A 12,624-nucleotide genomic window follows, 5' to 3' on the forward strand; every position below is an offset into this window, starting at 1 on the left:
TCTAGGTCGCGTAATACCGCTCTAAAGGTGTTTTCAGATATGGCAATGAAAGCGCTTTTTCACTATTTTTTGTTGTCAAAAGCTTTTACTTTTCTGGACCCGGAAACTATTTTGAGAAACTTGCGTTGCCTGGTTGTAACTTTTAGTTACTTTTAGCTTAATACTGTTGCAATTTTTTTCTTCAAAGTGTTGCGATTGAAACGAGTTTATGTGGAGCACTAATAAAATGTTGGCGAAAGTATCAAAAGTATTGTTAATAAAATTATGGTTTTGCTACAAAATATTTAATTACTGCCTATAGATTTTTTTTATATGTTTGTTTACATTTTTTTGAACATTTTTACAAATTTTGGCAACCATGTACGTATTGGCACATCATCTTTCCTAAATGTGGTACATAGTGGCAACACTAACTTAACAAATGCCATTTATTACTAAAATTTTTACTATTTATTGTGTTTTACGATTTGTGCCACTTGTTAAAAAAAAATTATAGAAAATGTTCACGCTGGATTTTGTGGCAGTCGGTTTAGAATAGCCAACTCACTTAGACCATATAGATCCGTTGTGGTATCACTGTGTAACAGGGGAATCTCAGTGTTTATTTATCATGGAACCATTTAGACGCTCTTATGAAGCGTAGGATAGGTTTTATCCCAACAACGGATAGAGATCCAAAGAGTATTTTACTAACAATCTTGCTATACTCCTAGTTAAGACTGGACAATTACAGAGGAAGTGTTCTACTGTTTCTTCCTCGTCTCTACAACTTCTGCAGTATTCATGAGAAAAACTCCTACCCTAGAAGAGCCACGAACTTCGAGAAGTTCTCTCTTGAGAGGGTGAGCAATTCTCCTGACCTTTTCTTATCTATTTGCGGCCATTTTAACCTGGTTGTAACACAAATATTTTCTTCTCTCCATGACCTATTGGCCTCATGGAGAATATTCTTTTTTATTCTTAATTTGTAAGCTGCCATAGGAATTCCAATATTGCCTCTGTTTTCGAGCAGTGGAAGATTAGCACCCTTTCTGACTAGCTCATCGGCCTTGCAATTTCCTTCAATATCTCTATGTCACGGAACGCATATAAGACTGACCTTAAAGACGGTGCTAATATCATTTAGAACTGTCAGGCATTCGTGAACAACCTTTGATCTTAGTATAATTGTCGCCGTTGATTTGATGGCCGCCTGTCTATTCAAGAAGATATTTCTCGTAGTTTTTGTTACGGCGTGTTTATTATGTTACGCAGTTACCTCCTTTATGGCTGAGACTTCTGCTCGGTATACACAATACGGTAGTCTGGAAATCGAAAAGATAATTCTAGTCCTAATTCTTTTGAAAAGCTTCATAGCCTACTTTATTTTCTAGCCTGGATCCATCCGTGTAAAAATTAATTTCCCCTCTTCTCCATGGCATTTGAGTTTGCCACTCTATTCTTGACGGGATGTTAGTCTTGAAGTGCCTGTCGAAGGTGGGTTTAGGGAAAGAGTGGTCGGGTAATTCATGAAAATAAAAAATTTCGTTCACAGTCACACAATTTAATTTCAAAAGAAGTTAAAGAGAGAAAGAGTTGTTTGTAGCAGTGCGAACAACTAAAAAGTAGTTTTAAGACACATTTCCGAAATAAAAAGTTACTTTCAGAAAGTACTTTACATGTACAGTTTGACCGCTCGCTCAATCTCCTATCGAAACTCTTCAGTTTGACAGGCTTTTTGAAAGCCCTCCCAATGTCATGTGTGACTGCGCCTTTATGTTAGCGCTTTCGCCATCACAGGTAAGTATGTATGTAGGTATGTATTATGCGTATCTATGACGGTTATCTGCCTTGTATACACTCTTTTATGTATAAATGTATATATAATACATATACTCGTATGTAGGTAGATATTATGGGTTGATTGCATTTCGAATATGGTGTTTTTGGTCAAGGTTTGTTAATTGACATAGAAAGGCAGCCAGAGCGTATATCAATTTTTTTCTTTCTGTTTAGTTGCTGATTAGTTTCCTTATCGCTATTTAAAGGCTTATGTGTAGATGTAAACACACATACATATATTTATTTGCATGCTGTATGTATGTAAATATTCCGTATAAGTAAATTCTTATTGATGGAATTTTTACTTTTGTTATTATTTATTTAATTTTGTGCTATTTATCTCCCAAATACTCGTACGAGGAGTGCCAATTAACTTATCAATTCCCGGACGAAACTGAGTCAAATAAAGGTTTTTTTCAGTTAAATGCTTTTTATATGTAATTGTATCTCTGATGGCAAAAAGGTAATAAATAAGAAATAAAAAACAAATTCAACTTAAATGTTAAAAAAAAAATGTTTTGTAAAAACTATTTTTAAATAATAATAATAAAAAACAATGATTTACTATGCATTCACCGTGTTTTGTTCATTAGGAAAGGCTTTTACGCTTAGAAACACTCATTCACATATTTAACAGGTAAGATAATGGGATTTACAAAAACAAAAACAACAGGTACTAGACCAGGGAACAAGATATAGCCTACTCTCTCAAACAACTTCGGACTAAAAAAAATTTTTTTTGAACTCTTCTCACCTGATGGTAACGTTGAACGCCGAAGAGATAATCTAAAATGTATAATTCAAAATAAATATTCATAATCGGATGTATCTAACTTTTGAAAATATTATCCACGTATATCAATACACTTTTGCATGCATTTGAAACAAACCGAAGCAATCGACAAGACTTATTTTTGAGGGGTTGTCATTATTAGGCGGCGACCACGACAATGGACGTGAAAAAAAATTTTTAACGACCAAATTGTCATGCCATTTTGAATATGGAACCAAGTATTTCTTAAACTCGTATTCAACTCCGATATAATTAAGTTTTGGATATTCCAGCAGGTTAATCTCATAGCGATCCAGAATCAGCGCCGGCATACTCAATATATGGCCCGCATGATACTAACCACCTACCCACACGCCCTCTTAAACCCACTCACCTAACACCCACTCTGAACCCAACCCGTCGGAACAGCATGTTTCCTGCGTCTACCGTTAGGTGAGATAGACGATAACGATCAGTGACTTCATAGTAGGACTTGATAAGCTGCTACAACAACAACAACGCACTGTTTGTGATTTAATCCCCGTCTTAGGCCATAGAACATCATCACACAAAAATTGTCCCCATTTACTCGGAATTTTTGCCAAGCTCCCGTGAACCACAGAAATAGTATCCGTTTAAAAAATGCTCTCACTACGAGCACGATTATCATTAAGAAATGGCAATGTCAGATTTGGCATTTCTTCAGTGGTGTTGCCATATCTCGAAACGTAAACGGCAACCAACGTATACTTTTTTATAACAATCTATGCATGCATATACTCGTACATATACTGAGAGGCAATATGTCGTTGTTTTTTTCAGTTTACAATGAATGTATAGGATGACTACATTTTAGCCGCTCACAGCAAAATATGAATTAATCATACATGAGCTAAAGTGTAATTAAACAAATTATATACCCGTGGGTGTCATTAGATCAGCTACTTACTGACTAACAGTTGCGTTGATCAGACTTGTTCACGGGAATTCTCTGCCAACAAATGTCTGTTTATTAAAGTGGGTAGGGAAGGGGAAGGAGAAGGAGAACTGCAGAAAATGAAGAGCAAGTTATTGGAATTGTTGAGAGGTGAAGTGAGGTATTGATAAAGTTGCGACCACAGATGAATTTTTTGTTTGTTTTGTGTTTATTTCCCCCTTGATCTATGGCACATATGTACATACATATACAATCAGAGTAATTGTATTAGTATTTTTTTTTATATTATAATAAAAAAAATTGGAAGATCAATTAGGCGGTTATGTGCACTGCTGGATAAGTACTGCTGTGATCAAATTGGAGGAGTTAAAACTACGCGTGTATACCGATTCGAAAAAATATTTTTTTAGGTTGGCTGTACTGTTCTTATATGGTTTGGGTGTTATGCGACGTTTATGCGCAGCTTTTCGCAAAAAACTGCCAGATTTGCGACTACAAACTCTTAGAATGTGCCATCTCTCATTGTGTTCTTGAGTTGGAAGCGCTTCTACTAACTATAAGTATATACAAGGTGGCGCAAAAATAATCATCCAATTTTATTTTCAAACAACTTTTTAATAAATAAAAAAAAAATGATTTCGAGTGATGAAAATCTTCAGTTTAACCTTTACCAACTTTTTACCAACCTATTCGGCTACAACATACAGTGAGTCAATAAAGTTTAAGTACACACATCAGTCAGATAAAAAAATTCATATGTTTCATTCAATTTACATAAAAATTTATTAGAGCTTGTATATTTCACTTTGTAAATAAAGTAAGGAACATAAAATCATTCTTTTCAATTCATTACATACTAGCTTTAAAAAATAATAAACAAAAAACTTTGCACTATCGTGATTTCACATAAAAAAAGTTTAAGTACACTTTATAAATATTATTAAAAAAAGAACAAAAACAAAAAACGTGGAATAAATTAATATTTTGTTGGTCCTCCACCTGCATCGATAACAGCTTGTAAGCGTCTACGCATGCTTCTCACTAACCTTTTAGTGTCATTTTCTGCGATTTTGCCCCACTCCTCTGATAACGCATTTTTAAGCGATCTCTTTGAGCTTATATTATGTTTCCGAATTCTTTTTTCTAACAAATCCCAGACATGTTCAATGGGATTTAGGTCCGGTGATTGTGGAGGAGTATGCAGTTGTAAAGGAGCCATTCCTTAACTAAATATGACGTGTGCTAGGGGTCGTTATCCTGCTGAAAAAAAATGTATTTTCATCGAGCCCCAATTGCGTTGCACTTTGCTTAAGGTTGCTGCGTAAAATGCTTAGATATGAATGCTTATCCATAGTAGTTTCAATAAAGACCATTTTACCCATACCAGCTGTCGCCGAACACCCCCAAATCATTATGTTACCACCTCCGTATTTGACAGTCGGTATTAAATTTTTTATCTGCCTCTCCTCATTGGGCTTTCTCCATATTTTTGTCGCTCCATCCGGTCCATAAATATTATATTTAGATTCATCGCTAAATAATACGTTATCCCAAAAGGAATCTGGCTTTTCTAAGTGCTCCTTTGCAAAATCCAAACGTTTTTTTTTATTAATAGGTGATATTAGAGGTTTTCTACGTGGAACTCTTCCATTGTAACCAGCTTTATGAAGTACATTTCTAATGGTCTGAGGATTGACGCTTGTTGCAGTTCCTTGTAGCAATTCATCACGTATTTTTGGAGCAGATTTTTTGGGATCAGCTTTGATGGCATTCAAAATATATCTCTCTTCCCGTTCGGAAATTTTTTTTGGACGTGGTTTCTTTTGCACATTTCCATTGCTGTTGTGAAAGTTAATAATATTTTGTACGCTAGAAGGTGTTTTTCCAACAATTCTTCCAATTTCACGCAATGATTTTTTTTCCAAATACAATTTGATGATTAGTTTTCTTATTTCCATCGATATTTCTTTACCTTTTCCCCATTCGTCCACTTTGAACTAGCGCCTGTATACAAATGTACAAATTATCAATAATAAAATGCTTCAAACGCATTTCTACACTTGTTTGCTAAAACCCAAACAAATTAAAATCCGTTACTTTTACAAAAACAACAACGCAACAATACATATTTGCGTGTTGTACTTAAAATTTTTTTGCGTAATTTTAGCGTTCATTGAGGGTTATTTTACGTATGCATCTAAAATGTATAACGGGAACAACAAAAAACCGGTTTTCATGACAACAATGTACTCTTTTAATGATACAAAGATATTGCATGAAGTTTTTTTTAACATAACTATGATAATTCTTAGTGTTTGTAAGAATTAACAAGGTGTACTTAAACTTTATTGACTCACTGTATATTTCGAGAGTCGGAAAATACACTAATGTCAGGGTATTTTGTCGAAGGGGGATTGCAGAATAACTAAAGCTTGTAAAATGTACAGGTAAAATATGTGTATGAATAGATTATTGGATTTAAATAGGCCAGAGAAACATGATGATTTTCCTAGCACTCATGCATATTTAGACATTGAGCTAAAGTCCTAAGAAAGCATATGAGAAATTTAAATGGTAATACAAACCAGAAATACTGTTGGAATGATTTTTTATTATAAACTAGTAGATAATTCCATTGCATTGTATTTTCTAAATATTATATCCGATATATGCCGCGACCACGAGTTACATGTCCATTCGATCAACACAATGTTTGACTACTTGAATGTTGCAATAAATCAATTCTTAAGCGCACTGTATTGCAAGTTGCGCCGTCTTGCTGGAACCAAATGTCATCGATGTTTAGCTCATTAATTTTTGTGAACAAAACGTCAGTCAGCATGGCTCGATAGCTCTCGCCATTCACCGTAACGGCAACTCCTTCCTCATTTCGAAAGAACAAAAGGACCGATAAAGCCGCCAGTGCTCTATGAACTGCGCGAACATATTTTCCTTTTTTTAAGTAAATTTCCACAATTTGGAAGCGTGGTTCTGGTTTACAAAACCTTACTGAATAGAAATGTCAACACAGTTTGCCATTGTCAACTGTTAAATCATAGTTATCGACATCGATAGTGCTCATGCAGCTAAAAAAACACTCGATATTACGAAAGAATATTACTTCAGCAGCATTTTTCCGAAAATGTATAGGGGGTGTGTTATGCTTCTTCAACATATCTTCTTGATGATTGCTTCAAGTGGATTTCAGAATGGTTCTGCGCCACCGTAATATTTTCATATGCATATGTATGCATGTATGTGCTTATAATGACCTGAATTTCGATATAATTGAGAAAATATTTCAACGCAAGCCCATAAAAATTGCAAAATATTGTGCTTCTACATATCATTCGAATATATAGTTTTTGGCATTTGCACACACACAAATATATAAACATGTAGTTGGATAGACAATTAAGAAATTTAAGCATTTCACACATAAAGTGCATTTCCTCCAGCTGTCGAATTTGTCCGCCCATTGTGACCACATACATACCTGTCTACGAGTATTTGATGCTGATGGCGAGTAACTCCAATTTAAGGTTATTGCCAGCAAAAGAGTTCAACAGCCTCGCAGTATTGTTGTTATTTGTGTTAAATCAAAAATTGTATCCGCCCGGCTGATACAGCCCATAAAAGGCAGCTCATTGCCTCATGCTGCGGTGTTTTAAAAATAATTGTTTTCGTTTTTGTTTCAATATTTCACTTGTCAATTACAAACGAGCACACATAGTCAATAGTTTAAATTAAAATTAACTGTAAAGCAATACAAAATTAAATAAAAAATAGACACTTTAACTTTTCTCATTTTTTTGTTCATCTATTTTCTGTGGTGGTTTGTATGTTGTAATTTTATACATACATATGTATGTATGTACAGAAATACATAAGATATATGTGTATGTATAAGTATTAATACACATCGACACCGACGAGTGCAAATAACAATTGAAGCTTGTGTCTGGTAGCCAATTTTTTCTTTTTTTTATATTTGGCGCGAAAACTCACTTAAACCACTCCACCCCGCATTCAGCTCAATCTGATACCGAATTTTTTGCTCGACCATTTTTTCGCGCACTTTTAATTTTAGCCTTGCAGCGCTTTCATTTTTCACTTTGCTTCATGCAGAAAAAAATTCTAAAAGCTGCCAAACTTAAGTATGTATATATTTAATGCTTGCACGCAACATCAACGGGAAAACAAAAAAAACAATAAATAAAAAAATAAAAATTAAATGAAAATAAATTCATTAGATTCCCCACGAAGAATCTGTTAAAAGAAACTTTTCGTTTGGCTTATACCCCACACAGCACACAGTGAGTCAGTGGAAAAATCGCGCAATACTAAAATTTGACTGCACGGAATTAAGAACTGCTAGAAAAAAAAACTTTAATTGACTTATATTAGTTGAAATAAATTTTTTAGATATTATTAATTATTTTCTTTACATTTTTAATTTTTTATTTTTCTACTTTCTTTATTTTCTAATTTTTTTCTAAAAGTCGACTTCACTTTAGCCTATAAAGCATGAAACTAAATTTTTGGATGTACTCGTATATGTATGTATATGGTATTCACGTTGCGGCCACTATCAAACAGTTTTTTGAAATATACTTTTTGTTCTTTTTATAAACTTTTATTGCTGTGCGAAGAAAACTAAAATCGAGCATATAACAATAAAAAAACAACATGAAACAGTTGGCGGCGAGTCTTCTTAATGCCCCCACATACACACATACGTGGGCATACCTGCACAGCAGAGCAGGCCTGCTATGAGATACACACGTACATATGTATACATATATAGTACGATGCTTTCAAGGAACAATTTCGAAATCGACTTAAAAAAATTACAAAGCATAATATTGCTAAAACTGCGTAGCCCAAGTTAATCAGCAGATATCTGAAAAAAATTATGTGGGAAACTTATAAAAAGACAACAATTTACGTATTTTAATGGTTTTTATTTTTTGTGGTATTTCGAAACTATTTTTAATAGTTTACCTCTGCCCGTTGGATAAGGCTGGCAACGCAATACTTTTGCAAGCTGAACTTAGCAAAGTGAGTTTGAGATTTTTTGAAACTTTAATAATTATAATAATAAGTTACTATAGCACCGACTGTTGAGCTCATATTGTCTTCTTTAGTTAGGAAAATTATACCCAAGACACTAAGCATTGCATGATATTTCAACTAACTAATTTCTACAACTAATATGAGTGCTGCTTTCCAGGCCAAAGGAATTGGCAACTCCATGAGAAACATTTTGCCGCTTTTTCGCACAAACTTTTTTAAAAAATTAAATAAATTAAATAATTTTATTGAAGAAGAATGTTTCTAACGAATCAAATTGATGCTGTCTGTGTTCAAGTATGGAATATAAGGACTATAGTAGTATCATCCTATATGTATGTATGTGGGTAGGCACTGACAAACATGCGGAGTTGCCAACTATTCAACTTAACGAAATGAAAAGTGAATTGCAATGGCGAGACAAATTTTAAAATTATGGCATATGGTTTACCATAGACAGTAGCAGTTGACATTAAACTATAATTAAATTAATATATAATAATACATAGGGTGTTCCACCTTTTTTATTTAAAAAATGAATAGGATAATTAAAAATCAAATTTTGGTTTTGTGTAATAGCAATTAATATTGAATTTGCGCTCATTGAATATTTACATGTACATATGCCAGTACATGCATACACACATGTATATGAAATTTTCAGGGTGGTAGCCTTTACCGCTAAGTAATTGAACTTTGGAAAACAAAACCAAAAGGATTTTGAAAAATTTGTCAAATTGGCGCTAACTGCAACTGGTTACAAAGTGTCTAAAAATTTAATAGCTCCGAAACTATTAGATGGATTACAAAAGTACTGACGATGGACAATAAACGCCGTTTAATATAATATATGTACGTATAAAGCGGCCGCCGTAGCCAAATTGGCAGCCATTCGGAAGTGCGTAGGTTCGCATCTCCATGCAAGAAACATCAAAAAATAGCGGACAGGCAATGGTAAACCTTCAATGGCATTTCTACCTCGAAAAAGCTCCTCATAAAAACCATCTACCGTTCGGAGTCGGCTTCAAATTGCAGGTCCCTTCATTTGTGGAAAACATTGAGCTGTACACCACAAGGAGGAGGAGCTGAATTTGTATAAAGTTTTCGATACCTAGATTTGGATGGTAACCTAGATTTAGTGAGTGAATTAGTAAGAGACAACTTTTATATTATATATATATAATTGGCGCGTACACCCTTTTTGGGTGTTTGGCCGAGCTCCTCCTTCTATTTGTGGTGTGCGTCTTGATGTTGTTTCCATATACATATTATTAATCTTAAGAATTTATAGAGACTTGTATAGTTTTGAGATAGAGATGCAGCTATATTTTACGACTGGATTTAGCACTTTTTAATTTTTGAATTTACTTGTGATTTATTTGAATTCTTTTTTTTTTTTTTGCTCAATTTTTTTTTTTTTATTTAATTTTTTTAATTTTATTTTTTTTTTATTTTTTTTTTCTTTGTTTTTGTTTCAATTAATTTATTATTTTTTTTTATTATTTTGTTTTTTTTTTGTTTACAATTAAATTATGTTTTTTTTGTTATTCCATTTTTTTTTGTTATTTAAAATTTTTTTCAATTTATCCGTTTTTCAATTTGTTGTTTTTGTAAATAATGTTTTTCAAGCATACATACAGTTTAAATTGTGTTAGTATATAATTTTATTTTTTTTCACGTTTTAAAATTGTTATACGCAATAAAAGAGTTTTTCTTACTGTAGAAATTTTAATTGCATATCCTTTTTATTTTTTTAGCCATTTTAAGTTTATATTTAAAGCTTTCCCAGTTTGATCTCCATTTTTATATGAAGCTTTCTGAATTTTTTTATAGTTCTCAATAAACGAGTTTTAACATTTACTCAAGTCAGTTATTATATTATATATTATATAAGTCAATATATTTTCTTATCACCTCCGTTATTTTATTTTATTTTCACGAGATTACATAATTGGTTTGCTCTATTTATAAATGGAGCCCAGTTTATTTTTATTTCAATTTTTTATTTAATTTAAGTTTTTTTGTAATTCAGCAGTCTAATTGATTATTTTTGCGTATTTCTTGACGTTTCATTTGCAATAAATTGTTTAATTGGTTATCTCTAATTACATAATCTCGTAAGCAACTTTTTTATTTCATTTCATCAGTTCATTTTTTTTTAATTGTTTGCTATCGCACATTTTTACAGATACGTGCAAGATTTTTAAACTAATTATATTACATTAAAAATTTTAATTTTTATTCCAAACTGAAAGAAATGTATATCACTTAAAAGTTTCTACAAGTTTTAATCATTTATGCGCAAGAAAATTACCGAAAATTTTCAAAACTTAATCGACCGCAACTGCCAGTAAAACTGAGAATTTGCAGTTTGTGAAAGCGCCATCAAGCCAAAGCAATGCAAGGCAAAAGCCCAACGCGAATACGAGTGCGACGAAGTTCGAAGCAATCAGTTGGATTGCGAGCAAACGCGGAGGCCAATTAAAAGTAAATTGATTTCCACTGTGCTGTAGGTGCATCGATAAATACTCAAAAACAAAAGAAATAAAAAATAAATAAGCAAATGTTGTGTACCTACCCATGGTAACACATTAAAAATAAATTGCCATATGTACTGTACTTTTAGTATGTGGATAAGCAAATGGCTGTCAGTAAGCAGTAAAAGTATAGATGTGCATAGATATGCAAATTTAGCTGCGTACAGATAATACAATACATACATATTTAGTGCCGATCGTTTAGCGGATTTAAATTTATTTTCGGGTGAGTTAAGTTCTGTTGGCCGCATATGTTGCACGAACTCCCGGTGCGAGAGAAAAATTTGAATGCTATGTATAGTATGTACATCCATACAAACATACATATGTGAGTCCTAGAAGCACAAACTTACGAGATTTGTATTTAGAGCTTTCTCACAGCAATTAAATAAATCAACCAACCCTTTGCTTTGCAATGATTCTGTTTCTTTAAATACATTCAACATTTATGCACTGCAGCAGCTATTGACCCAATAAACTTTGAACTTTAGTATGTAGTTGTGAAAGGGATGCACACATGCATGCATGCATACATACATACATACTAGTATATCAGTTTGAGCAAAAACACAATTTATCACCAAATATTAAAATAAACTGCACTTACCTCAAAAATAATGTTAAAAAGTATTTGGTATACTTTCTAAACCATTTGTGTTGGTGAACCGTTACTTAAATATTGATTTATTTCAATTTTTTTCGGAAATCTGCGAACAAAAGAAAGTAGCATTAAAAAGTGTAAACACAGAAACAATTGAATGCATACAAATATTAATATAGGGTGTCACATTATGACCACTTAATTTGAAAAATAAAAAAAATATATTATTTATTTAATAAGTCCTTATAATTGTATTGTAACAAAGAGTGTGAGCATAGACGGATATACATATTAATTTAAGAATACAAAATCCGATACATTGCTTCCTATGACGTGGATTCCTGTACCCCACAGATACGTTAAGAAAGCTCTGTTAAAACAGAAATGTCAGATGGAGAACACAAATTTCACTGTTAAAACACATCTGTGTTACCGAATTTCCCGCCATCAGTGTTTGCCTTTTAGTGGAGATACATAGATATTAATAAAGGGTGATCAATTTAAAGGTATCGGATTTTAAATTGAACTAAAACAACAAAAATTCAAATTGATCGGGCAATCTTTATTATTTTTGTGTAGAACCATTTATGACATGTTTTTTTTCAAACGTTGGCCGAAACTGTGCCGTAATTTGTCCATCCGTAAACACCAATTTTAAATCTCTCGCTGGAGAATTTCGATCGGTATCTCGGGATTAACTTTAGTAATGTTGACTTCCAGTATCTCAATCGAAGCTGTTTTATCCCAACAGCATTACACTTTACATACCGCCACAAATAAAAGTCCAAAGACGTGATATCACACGATCTTGGTGGCCAATCCCCTGGTCCGAGATGAGAGATAATTGTTTCACGGGCTGTACGGCAAGTAGCGCGGTCTTGCT

At 33.0% G+C, this 12,624-nt stretch overlaps 1 protein-coding gene across 22 annotated transcripts in view; it reads right to left on the reverse strand.

Annotated features, from left to right (window-relative positions):
• Positions 1 to 12,624, reverse strand: part of LOC128855034 (F-actin-monooxygenase Mical) — a 205,449-nt gene that overhangs the window by 162,125 nt on the left and 30,700 nt on the right. For 20 of the 22 annotated variants that reach the window (XR_008453672.1, XR_008453669.1, XR_008453670.1 and 17 more), the window contains exon 3: positions 11,748 to 11,847. The gene's annotated coding sequence lies outside the window, so the exon portion shown is untranslated. The other 2 variants (XR_008453675.1, XM_054089613.1) reach the window with 2 other exon arrangements.

The sequence above is a fragment of the Anastrepha ludens genome, chromosome 2, assembly GCF_028408465.1.
Source record: "Anastrepha ludens isolate Willacy chromosome 2, idAnaLude1.1, whole genome shotgun sequence".
In the NCBI taxonomy this organism is placed as follows: Eukaryota; Metazoa; Arthropoda; class Insecta; order Diptera; family Tephritidae; genus Anastrepha; species Anastrepha ludens.